Consider the following 13,603-nt stretch of genomic DNA (forward strand, 5'->3'; position numbering starts at 1 on the left):
GCGAAAACATTTCTGTCTTTAACAAAGTCACACGTGTTACACGTAATCACACGATTATGACGAAATGGTTAAACACCGCGACTTGCTTTAAGTAAGATTGTGGTTATTAAGCGTTATCGCGCGTATCATCACGAAATGCGCAAACCTGAGCTCGTTCGTTGACGATTGTATCCACGAAAAATATGCATGGTAGCAATCTCTCGATAACATCTTTATTAACGATGTCTTTATCGCTCGCTACACATTATCTTGTTTGCTTCTTTGCGAACGATACTCCTCGTGGCGTCATAGAAAATTACGTTTACCTCCTGCGAGGGGAGGAAAAGAAAGTGATCTCGAATAGCTGCGATTTCGGTATTAATGTGCACCATTCTTAGCAATCTATTTTTATCCGCACCCACGGAAAAGATTTCCAATGCTATTACACTTCGATCTGTTATAAAATACATAGGATCTTATGCGGAGAGAATTTTTTCTTAACACTTTTTCCCGAAAATCATGCAATCGTGAGACAACCTGGCATTTTGAACAACCGTACGAGTTTCTGAAATTTTACCATACATTTTAGTGGAATGTAAAATTTCTACAAACTGTCATACACGAAAAAAAATGCTGTTAAATTAAAAAAAAATGAAATTGAATCTTGAATTAAAATTGAATTGAAATCTTGAATTAAACGTCAACATCACGGGCTGCCACAAACATAAATAATTCGCTCAATTGTACTTATTTGCTATGGATTTTAATTTTAATGCCCTGTTGTTCCACGATTGCATGATTTTCAGGGTAAATTTTAAGAGAAAATTCTCTCTGAGTATTTATTACCGAGAAAGAAGTTTAGTCTTATAAATATGGAAAGTTCTTAAATTCAGAATAAAATGGCGTTGCGTGCCTTACACACGAGAAAATTTTTGCTCTAAACGCAACAATGTACAAGCTTAAATTTACTTACGCTGCAGGCCAAAGGTTTTCGAACAATTTGAAATTTGTGTGGTTTACGCTCACATTGTAAAACTGTGTCTACGTGATTGACGCGAGTCAGAGACATGATGCAATTTTCTCGGATATTGACTGACACGAAATCTTGCGTAGTTAGTATAAACTCACTCCTCTAATTTCTTTTAAAATATCAGCAATTTTGAGATCTCCAGAAACTCTTGACCTGCCATGTGTGTTACCCTTGGAAAAATATACTTTTCTTATTTTTCTAAAGTAGTTAAGGTTTTCTAAGGTATATTTTCCCAAGGGTATCCTTATTTCGATATAGTAAATCAATCTTATTTAATTCGAGAGAGGAGAATAGGAATTATTAATTTAATCGTAATATTGTTTTAGTTTTTTTTACTGCACGAGGTTGTGATATGTGTGTGCCGAGAATACATTTTGCCTGGTTATCAGAAATCCTTTCCGAGAGTTTACTTTGGAGAAGCCGGTGACAATCGCGAGACAAAAATCGCACCTCTTTCTTTCCGTTTCTTCGCGCGGAATCATAATATCGAAGTACTCGGTATTCGTTACCGCGGTGACATTACACAACGTTATCTTCCGAGAAGATTATGTAAAGTTATAGGATACCAATTATTCGCCTCAGCATTTTAATTAGCTTCGCGCTGCTATTGAGTATTCGCGACGCGAGGACTTTTTGTTTTGCATTTAACGAAATTTAAATATCTACGCGTAACGACGTCGCGTTGATGAAACAAACGAAATTATCGATACGCAAGATTGGTCGAGCACTCGAAAAACTTTCGAAAATCCACCACGACTCGTCTGCAAGCGTACAATGATGGGGAGAATAGTGGCGACGCTTTTTTGCTTCCTCATAGAGGAAGCTTTGTTTTCGTGAAAAATTTTTTTTTCCAGTTTTCTTTGGGAATATGTTTCAAATGTTTTAAAACCTCAAAAAAAATTATTTTTACAAAATGTCTGTATGTGTGTGTGTATGTGTGTATGTGTGTATGTGTGTATGTACGCATTCGAATGACTGTGATTGCTCTAACCTCCGTAAATTTTGAGATATCGGGCTAATTTTTTTTTTAAAACGTCGAGAATCACTAAAGGAAGGTTGGTATTGATTTTTGCGAATATCGGAAAACGGGTTTCTTTTTGACAAAATTTTGAATTTTATGAGAAATGTCTGTGGTTGCTCTAACCTCCGTAAATTTTGAGATATCGGGCTAATTCTTTTTTTAAAAGGTCGAGAATCACAAAAGGAAGGTTGGTATTGATTTTTGCGATGATCGGTAAACGGGTTTCTTATTGAAAAAAATTTTGATTTTTTTGAGAAATGTCTGTGGTTGCTCTAACTTCCGTAAATTTTGAGATATTGGGCTTATTTTTTCTTAATGAGTTTAGGAACGTGCATTTAGATTCAGGGTTACGTCCATAGACATAGTAAATATAGACTGAGCGTCCCATTGAACAAGTTGAAGCTTGTGAAGAGAGAGATAGAGAAGATTTAAGAAGACTATCTTTCTCTGTCTCACCATCGAGGCAAAGGAGGCGCAGGCACGATTCTTTTCTTTTACGATGGTGTAAGACAGAGAAAGAAAGTCTTCTTAAATCTTTTCTCTCTCTCTTCACAAGCTTCAGCTTATTCAATGGGACGCTCAGTCTATATTTACCATGTCTATGGTCACGTTCCTTACAGAAATGTAACGACTGGGGACGAGAAAAGCACTCAACACCTACTAGAGTTCAGTAATTGAATTATTAGAAATTACTGATGCACAAGTAATTTTTTAGTAATTATTTCTCTTACATTTCTATAAGGGGATTCAAAACATTTTCTCTGAGAAAAATTTTACTCGAGAAATAGATCGAAAACGCTCAAAATGGTTTCGGAATGGCCGTCGAGTAAAATATTCCTCGGAGAAGAAGATTTTGGTGCGTAACCCTGAATCTAAATGCACGTTCCTAAACTAATTTAAAAAAAAGTATTGCAACCATTCTGTCCGCCACTGTACACGTTCGTCACACGCTTCCGTCAATAAAGAAATCACGAAAACCGATTCTAATTTTTCTCGAAAACGGTTTTACAAAATGAACTCAAAATTTTTACAGTAATTTTGTACAATAACAGTTTTCCTTTACCACGTGAAATCTGTAAATTTTTTTAAATCGGGAAAACCGCGGAGAACCACTTTGTTCCTCTGTTAATCAAAAGTCGACTGTGAAAATTTTAAGTCATTCTGTAAAGCCGTTTTCGAGAAAGATTGGAAGTGGCTTTCGTGATTTCTTTATCGGCGGAGGCGTGCGACACATCGCCTTAAGGGAAAGGCGAAAAATTGGCCGAGGGCCTGGATGGCGCGTGAAGTGAAATAAAGGCGATTCCTCTCGAATGTCTCTCGCGCGACACGGCGCATTATCGCGTCTCGAGTTCTCCGAGATCGATGTCGCCGATTGAATCGAGTCCAGGCTTCCGCGAGCCTTGATCCGGCGAGTCCGTTCTCGGACGCGACGGAGACGAGCGGGTTATCCGCGTGACGCGGGCTTTTGTGTGTATCGGCAAACAACGGGCTCCCAATCTCGGCTCCCGAGGCCATGATTTTTCCGCGGCCTGATTTCCGCCGCAGCATCCCCCGAGCGCCTATTCGTCGTTCGCCCTCTTCGTTCCGATTGAAAATATAACGGTGGAAGAAAAAAAAATTGGAACGTACGAAAGGCAATCGATCGAACGACCGGAGATACATACGGGCGTACGTCGCCACGTGTCCCGATACGTTTTCACGTTGCTGAAAACGTTGACATCGGAAATACAATATGACGCCAATGTTCGAGATGCAAGATTGTCCAGGATGCGGGACGGTAGCTGTCACCGTAGATAAACACGTGCTTTAAATATTATTATTATTGTATTATATTATTATTATTGTGCTCGTTATATTAAGTCATTGTTGTATCAGCGGGGACGTCAGTTTTAATCAACGAACGTCATTAATTTCAATTGAACCTTCGCACAGACGTTACCTCATGTGTGGCTCAGCTAAAGTAGACAATAAAATCCTCCGCGTCGCGGTTCAATCCGGATCTCGCTTGTCTCTAGTAAATTTCTCGTTGAGGCTGTCAGAGATTTCGTAAAAGCGGACGGTTAATTTCCAGGAATGTCTCGTCCATTTTGCGAGAGAGATCCGCGCTTTAAACGAGACCGCCCGGACGGAACGAAGCGACGGCGGAGCAGCGTTTCGCAGTCGTGTCATTTTGCGGATGCCGCGTCGGGACGAGAGTGGATGCGATCGGCCGTGAATAATCGCCGATACATCGGTATCCCGTGACGTGACGCGGTTCATCGCGGCCGACGGTGTCTCGGATTTGCGTGCCTCGCATCCTCTCGGGGGGGTTTCCGATAAAGGGACAAAAATAATCTTAACATGTTTAAGCTTAACACAATCTCACGTAGATAGTAAAAAGAAATAAAACAATATCAAGGTTAAAAATCATTAATAATTCTTATTCTAACAAATTAATAAATTCTTATTCTCCTCGGGCTAAATAAAATTAATTTACTATTGAAATAAGGGTAACATGTTGAGGGAAGTATCCCCTGTTATGAGACACAATCCTAATAAAAGATATGACGGATTTTCAACGTTCAATTTCGCAAATCTCTTCTGACGATTACGGACGATCTAACAACGAATTTTCCACTCAACAGATTCCACTCCAAGGGCAATAAATTCATGGTAGAGCCAATAGATGATGCCTATTAATTTAGCAGAAACTCCCACCTTATATTCGGAGCCTATCTCATATTAGGGGACTCTTTTCTACAAATTTAAGCTTACGTATTCTTGCGATAACGCATGCACCAATATCATTCTGGATTCAAGAGTTTTTCATTTAAGATTAAAATATTTCTCTCTCACAATATATAATAAATATGGTCCGCTACATCCTATTTTATAATGGATCGAAGTGTAACAACATCGGAAATCATTTCTGTGGGTGTAGCTACGCGGAGACGTCTGTGGCTAGCAATTTTTTTTTTATGTAAATCGCATAACGCGAATAAACAAATACGACGAGCGATTAGAGAAGACGCTATTTCTGGGTCAGAGCTAGACCTAATATTCCTGTGCGAAATTTCTATACATAGAGGATTACGAGATAGGTTTCTAATATGAGATAGCAGCTTTTCAACACCCAAATTCAATCAAATCTTTTTTCGCAACGATTACACAATCTAACAATGAATTTTCCGCTAAACAGATTTCGCTCCAAGGGCAAATTCATGGTGGAATCAACTGATGATGCCCATATAATTTAATAGAAACCCACATTAGGATCCTATCCCATAATAGGGGGCTTTTCTCTAGATATTTTCCAATTCCGTAAACTGCACGCCGATTATTCGTCGTCTTTAAAACGCAGCTTTTTGTTGGAGCAGCAAGTCGACAATACTTACATCGATTTGACATTTGATATTAATAGATATCCTTCTTAAATCACTGTAAAGAATAAATATGAATTTATGAATACGCGAATTAATATATGCGAGACCGCGGGGAGGCGTGCTCGCGAAAACCAGCCTGTAACTCGCTGCGCGTGGCAGGCTCGCCTCCCATTTTTTTGCTCCATTACGTCTGTTTCATCTATCAGTTTCATCGGCTCTGTTGCATGACCGGTTCTATTTCGATTTTATCTGTCAGTTCGTTACGCCAACGCGGTAATCGATAGGAAAATTACGAAGATTCAATCATCCCAGATCGGTAAGAAGTTCGAGTCCACTTCTCATCGGTTTTTCCCAGCTGTGATACAAAAACTGGGTATCGAAGTTATATGTATTCGCGAGGTGTGCACTCGTCCCTCGATTTATGCAGCACTACTTTTTATACACGGTTTTTCCTTTTATTGAGAAAAAAAATGTTTTTAATCCCTCCGTGGAAAATGAAGCTAAAAATCAAAGAGGATAGTCCGCGCAAATCGAGGTATGGGTGTACTGAAATTGAAACTGTACAGAGAGAAGATCAGTAGACTCCTGGACAAGGATAATACAAAAAATCGCCAAGCATTCCACGAGAGATGTGCCAAAACGATCGTTATAGTCAATCTGATTGATCGGGACGAAAAAGGAAAGCGAACTGCGAATCCGTCGAGCGAGAATGCACGGTGCGTTAGGCCTAATCTACAATGTGCGTCTAGAAACATTCTATTTCATATAAGCAAATCAAAACGCTTGAAAACTTTGTCGACAACGATTTATTGATTTAATTTATTGGTTTATCAGCACTTTATCAGCTTGAACAAATTTATTAAACGTATTTATTGGCTACAAAGTGGAATTCTAGATTAAGCTTTAGAGAGAAATTCGTGCAGACTCGAGAGCAACGTTTTCTTCCCGCGAGTATATATACGTGTAGATCTATCCGCGATTTCTGAAACGACGGCCTCCCCGCGTCCCGATAGAGAAGCCGGAGTTGTCGCAATTTTTATCGAGAGCCATCTGTGACGCAGGTGCAACGTGATTTATTTGTTCGGCGTGCGGAGCACGCGGCTGCGGCACGAACGCACAATTCGCGACTCGCTCGTCGGAGGGGAGAAAAAAAATTCATCCATGCGAAACGGACGCGGCGATCGCCACGTTTCTCATTAACGTCGAAACTGCGCTGCGATTTCTCTCTCTCTCTCTCTCTCTCTCTCTCTCTCTCTCTCTCTCTCTCTCTCTCTCTTTCTCTCCCATCGTTGTTAATTTTAATTATCGCCAAGAGATTCGCATCAGTTTCTTTTCAACCTTTTCAATCCGAGGAATCTAAAAGCACTCACCGTTTGTCTCAACTGAAAGTGAGATGAATATTTATTGTGAAGATATGTCTCTCAAAGTGGAACCAAAATGTTCACTAATTGTTTGTCCACGAATTGTAATCATAATTGATTATACGCGGGGATAATTTTCTCTTAAAATTTATCCTGAAAATTATGTGATTGTGAGACAACACGGCGATTTCAGGTAAAATGTACGCGATAACAATAAGTATAATTATTAGTAAAATATACGGTAAAATTTCAAAAAGCTCTCATAAAATTCTTCGATATGCCATGCTGTCCTGCTCTTGAAAAATCAATCAGTGGATTATCACTGAAAACAGTGAATATTCACTGATTCACAGTTATAAGCATAGCACTGAATTATTTCGCGCTATACTTATAATAACTGTTGCCAGTGATAATGCACTGATTGACTTTTAGAGAGCACGGTCACATGATTTTCAGGGTAAATTTTAAGAGAAAATTCTCTCCGTGTATAAGTCATGCAACGAGAATCGTGTTATACTCTTACTGCCTATTCTTATTTCATATTATCGAGAGTTTAAGTTATAGAGGAAAGTCCCGTATTATGGAGATAGGTTTCTAATATGAGACAGCAGGTTTCCAACATTCAAATTCAATCACAAATCCTTTTTCCTCGCAATGATTACACGATCTAACAATGAATTTTTCGCCAAACAGATTTCACTCCGAGGACAATAAATTCATGGTAGAACAGTCCACCTATTAATTTGGCAGAAACACCGCTATCTCATATTTGGAGTCTATCTCATAATAGAAAAATTTCCCCTACATTTTATTGATTTTAATTAGAATCGAAGTGTAAATCTCTGCGACGGTGGGCCTCGTGACACATGGAGATTTGTCGTGCGAGTCTCCGTGTTAAACGCCGGATTAATGACTTCCGCATCCAGCGTATCCGCGTCGTTTGTCGCAGCCCGCGAGTATCCTTATCTCTCGGAACTCCTGACTTATCTCGTCTCCCGACTTCGCGGATTAGACGCTTCCTCAACGTCGGGGAAAACTTTGTTTGCGAACGACACCGCTCCTTCCCGCATTCATCAGGTGATTTGAAAGACGTCACAATGAGACACCCGACGAAACCGCAACCTTTCCCAATCGATCTCGGGGAAACAAGCCTCGTCGCGAGGAGGGTCTTCTTCCTCATGCGGGCCGACCGCAGCGGTCGGCGAGCACTCGTAGAGCTACCCAGGTTCACAAGTCGATGATCAAAACGATATCGATCATAATTTTTCGGACCGTTCGCTTCGACGACGACTGGATTCTTCATTGATCTTGTAAGAAGATCCGCATAATACTTTGTTGATATCGTATCGACGTATAGTCGACATCTATTAGATACATATCAATTTGATGTATAGAAGATATCGTGTCAGTGTCGACCAATTATTGATGATTTAGTTGATATCAAGCAGATATCATACTCAAGTCGAGTCGATAGATGGAGATGTTGATTCGACTTCAATATGATACCAATTGAAATATGATTAGAACATGGAAATCTACAGAATATTTTCTAGCTGTCATGCTGAAATCTTCTAAATATCAACTTGATTATTTATTTCACCGAAGAAAATTTTCCGCTGCCGTAGCTAATCATGGTTTGCTAAAAATATTTTACTGCCGCAAATATAAATTTCCAAACCACAGCAAACGGTTTGCTGTCGCACCTAATACAATAGGCACAGTAGCAAAATATTTAGTTGTCACAACTAAATATTAGCTGTCCATATTTTACAACTGAAATTTAGTTACTACAAGCAGTTTAGCTACGGCAGCTACATTTTTCTTTCCGTGTTGCATGTGATCTCAACTTGATTTCAATATATGATACCAGATTCTTCATCGACCTGTGAACCCGGATACCCCTTGAAAAAATTTACTGTAAATGAAATTAAAGTTTTTAAAAGAGATCTTTCAAAAGAGTTTACTTAAAGAGGTATGATTACTTAAGAAATGTTAGAGTAATTTTGGACATTTAAAGTAATATTTAAATAGCCAAGCCTGTCGAAGTTCCCGCTAGAGAGCCGCCACGACGTAGCACTTAGACTTTCTCGTAAGAAGAAAACCGCACGAGGTATTATAATTTATATCATTTACCTTTCACAATTTTTAAAATTTTCTTCTAAATTCTTAAAGTGAGTTTTAAGTTTACCTTAAATAAAAGTGTAAAGTGTACAAATTTGCATTTTATATTTCTTATTTTTCTAATCTAAAGTAAAATTTTAAGGTTTTCTAAGGTATATTTTTCCAAGGGATCGATCGGGTGTTTACCTGCCGATGCCGCCCAATTGCAGTTTCACGATTTCGACTCGTTCCTCGTGTTCCCACTGTGAATCGTGTTTCCGTGATATACGAGATTTTCGCCCTTGGCGGGCCACTTAATGAATTATTGATGATGCATTTGAATTCATTTGAATGCGATGGCACGAAATCGCCGAGAAATCCGCGGCTTCGCGACAAAATGACGGTGTCCCGAGCGGTAAAACGAGACCGTACTTAAAAGTTCGGTTTGCGCGTCAAAGAAATAAAGGAAATATACATATACGTATGCGTATAAAAGATATGCAGATATGTATATAAAATACCTTCAATAAAAAGTACAGGCTTCCATGAAACATTAAAATTTACTGCTCTGTTTGAATTGCTCTTGGCAAATATCACGAGAAATATGGAAGGCATGGAAAAGTATGCGATATAATTTTTAATCCCGCATGCGGTTTTCTTCTTACGAGAAAGTGCTTTGCCGCGTGGCCCTTTAGCGGGAACTTCGACAGGCTTGGCTATCTAAAATTACTTTAAGTGTCCAAAATTACCCTAAAATTTCTTAAGCAAACTTTTAACTTCTTTAAATAAACTCCTAGAGAGATTTAAAAAAATCCCTTTTAAAAACTTTAATTTCATTTAAAGTAAATTTTCCCAAGGGCAGCTTTTGCACTTTGGCCATTTCCAATTGTACTACCGATCAGTTTTGGTTTTAAAACATAGTTTCATACGTTGACTTTAGGAGACGCAATTCCGTCTACGCATAGTAAAACATATTTTAATTATAGAGTGATTTCGATCCTGTTTTTCTAAGCAAATCTGTGTGTGTGTGTGCGCGCGCGCGCACGTATGCACGTAGCAATACTCACGCTTCAGTGATTTTGATAGCATCGAGATCACATGTCAATAAAGAAAATTCTTCGACGGCTCTAATACGATTGTATTGTTTTCCGGTCCGACGAACATTTCTACGAATATCACGTCAGCAGTGTGATTCCATAATTCTTAACAACAGTGTTAGCTATCGTTATAGTATCGTGGCGTTGCAGGTGTAATGCAATGTGCGGTAAACAATCTGCGCGACGACAATATAACGATAACGACTTTTCATAACTCTTAAGTTACAGAATCGCACCACAGGAAATGCAAAACGTATTGCGGCAAAACGTTTGCGACCCTACACAGTAAACAATAAAATGTTAACATTTTTTTACATGTCCCAAAAAGTCCACTCTAAATTTTAAACATTCATCGCGTGTGTTACTTTCTGACAGATTATAAATGTTAATTAATCAACACTTTACTTCACATTTATGTTTATGTTCTTTTAACCTTAAGCGTGATGTAATAAAAGCAGACAGGATATGTAAACTGTACGAACAGTTATAAATTAGAATCGTTAAAATAATTTTTAAGAAATGTCGATATTACATATTTTGGTTGATTTTGTGAAATGGTTATGTTAAAAGAATTCAAAATGATAGTCAATTTTTAAACGACATACTTAAAGTGTCAAGTTATTACGTAACATAAATATAATATAACGCATAAAAATGTCATAAAAATAGTAACATGTCTGTTTTATGTTAATTTTACATTGAAATAATAATCAAATCTTGGTAACACAAGTAAATTTTTGCATTTCAACACACGATTTTTTACTGTGTAAAAAGTGTTAATTGAATATGGGGATAATAGCGAGCTTTTCATTACGGCGTGCTTCGTGAGTTTCTTTCATGCTTTGACGTGTTACGAAGGTGAGAAAAATTATATTATCGTCATCTATTATCGTTTTATGAATCTTCTATAATCATAATTATTATATTTATTATAAAAACGTAATCTATAAAAACGCAAATCTATAAAGTATGTAAAATATAACGGAATATAAAAATTTCGTTAAAAAGCATGCTAGAGATTTATTACCATTTGTTATCGTATGAGTCTCCGTGAAAATAGTGGAAATATCTTATTATACATATATGTCTCAATCATGTACATCTAATTATATCCAATTCTAAAATCATTAGATCTTCAGAGATCTTTGATTGAATATTCAATGTTATTTTCTATCGAGATTTAATTATGTTCTCTTAGGACATTTAATTATAGATTTGGTTAGATCTCAATAACGTCGAACATTCAAGGAAAGTGTCAAATCTCTGAAGATCTGATAATTTTTTAAATTGGATCTCATGAGATATAATTAGATATCACATCAATGAGATATATATGTATAATGAGATATTTCCATTTTTTATACATAATATACATAAAATGAGATTGCTTTCCTTTTATAATCACAATTATCATAACATTGACTCGTATCATTACCCAAACAACACGTATGTCTAAAAGACATCTTTACGGTGTTTCTATGTCGTCTTTTAGGTATGTATGTCTAAAAGACAACTTAAAGACGTCTTAAGGACGTCTTTAAAGACGGGTCCAGACATGTGTCGTATCACCGTATCGTATCGTGATCGCGTATCATGAACAGCTAAGTGTGGACGGTGCGCCGTGTCCGTATCTCGTATCGTATCTGCGTATCATCTTGATACGCAGATACGATACAAGTATGATCCACTTGGAGTCGGTATTTTACCGAAACATCAAAGAAATGATACGTGATACGGATACTGTCAGTGTAGACGCGTTTTCGATTCTGACCACTCCATCTGACAAGGCAGCATCGCTAATCAGTCGCGTTGCTTCGTGTCTAGCGGTTGCTTGATGTCAGAACGGAGTGGTCGCAAGATAAAATAATTGATTTAATAAATATATATGTATAAAGAAAAATCTATTCTTTGGAGTGCAACAAATCCGCATTATTTTAATCGGTTAAAAAAATGATGCAAGGGAGGAAATCGCGCGTGACACTGGAAGATCGGTCGAGCATTGCAAAAAGAAGATGGATTCTTTCTGCTTTAAGGCAACGTGAAATGATACGAACTGTACCAGGTGGAAAACTAAAATAAAGATACGGATAAATGATACGGATACGAGCTGAAAACAACACCTTGCCGTATTATAATCAGCGTATCCGTATCATGATAAAAGGCGATCACGATACGATACGGTGATACGACACATCTCTGGACCCGCCTTTAGACATGTGTGCTGTATGGGCAGTTATTATTCCCGCAAACACAATGACGTTATTCATCGCCGTTTTGATGTCAAAATGACGTTTCCCTGATAACATTTCGACGTCAAAATGACGACAGGTAACGTCACGTTTACTGGGATATAAGTTATATAAAAACGTAAATCGATAAAGTATGTAAAATATAACAGAATATAAAAACCTCTCGTCTCACAAAGGCGAGAGGATGCTCATAATTTATCATAAATCATTTATAATCACAATCTTTATAATATATCTCGTTTATTATTTTCTAATGAGGACGTAAGTCTGATAAGTGCGCAAAATATAGCAGAATGTTATAAATCTCTCTGACGTTACGAACGAAAGGGGGGAAAGCAGAGGAGGCGCCGTGACATAATACCGAAAGTGGCTATTACGCTCGGGCAATACTGGCGATGAAACAATCGATTCAGTTTTTCAGAGCCAAGTAGATTCTATCTATTATCGATTAAGCCACCCGAGCGTGACCGCATTGACATTTCCAAGGACTTCCTAAAGGAGCGAACCGAAGGAGTAGGAGCGAGGTTTCGATTAGGTCACGTAGAACGCGCGACTGCCAAGCTAAAAATAAGAAAATAATCCTCACGATTATCGATCGGACGTAGGTGCTTCATTCTCGAGACGCTAATTAGCCTGAAAAATGACGCCGTCGGAAAAGTAATACGCGCTCCGCCGTGCTTTCACCGGCACATCGACGCGCGGAGATTATCGCGCCATAGAAATTTAATAATGGTACGCGTCAGCGCCCAACAAAAACCGCGAGGAGAAACTTGGATGCGCGGCAAGTATCGCGGATCACGCGCGCGGTCGTAGCGCTTAGTAATTAAGATCGGAAAATTTTCTTGAAACCGCCGGTGTCAGAGATAAATGACGCGACGTGGAATAAATTTGCCGACCACCGTCGATATCGCTACGTATCGCGACGGGACGAGTCCATACGGCCCCTGATTTTTGCATGCTCCGTGCTCCAAAATGGTCGCGACTCTCGTCAAACGACGATCGTATCTCGTACAAAAAGTTAATTTGCGCGGCTTTTGCCGCGCACGGCGTCTATCGCCGGGCTTATACGATTAAGATAACGCCCGCGCAAATTCGTTTCTTCCGTGAGCGGCTATCTGCGAGCTGCGTTGCGCATTTTATTTGCAAAGGCAAACGCGAAACGTTTCCTACATTCGGCAAAAAAAAAAGCGAACCCTCCCCCGTGTAAAAAAGTTTGCGCCTTCGTTCCGACCTGAACGACGGCTTGACATTGACTTTAATCGTCAACGTGTTGAATTCCGTCGCGCTATGCTTGATTTTTTACACGGCCGACTCACGCCGCGATTTGTAACGTAATACGATGACAGATCGAAACACACGACCGAACACGTGACTGCGAGTCTTTGACGTACAGCGAAAAATTAT

The 13,603-nt window shown here is 38.7% G+C and overlaps 1 protein-coding gene across 1 annotated transcript in view; it reads left to right on the plus strand.

Moving 5' to 3' along the window:
- LOC105567886 (organic cation transporter protein-like) overlaps positions 1 to 13,603 on the plus strand; it is a 42,359-nt gene that overhangs the window by 8,230 nt on the left and 20,526 nt on the right. The gene's annotated exons all lie outside the window — the stretch shown is intronic.

The sequence above is a fragment of the Vollenhovia emeryi genome, unplaced genomic scaffold (genome assembly GCF_000949405.1).
Source record: "Vollenhovia emeryi isolate VEMERY1.0 unplaced genomic scaffold, V.emery_V1.0 DF939133.1, whole genome shotgun sequence".
In the NCBI taxonomy this organism is placed as follows: Eukaryota; Metazoa; Arthropoda; class Insecta; order Hymenoptera; family Formicidae; genus Vollenhovia; species Vollenhovia emeryi.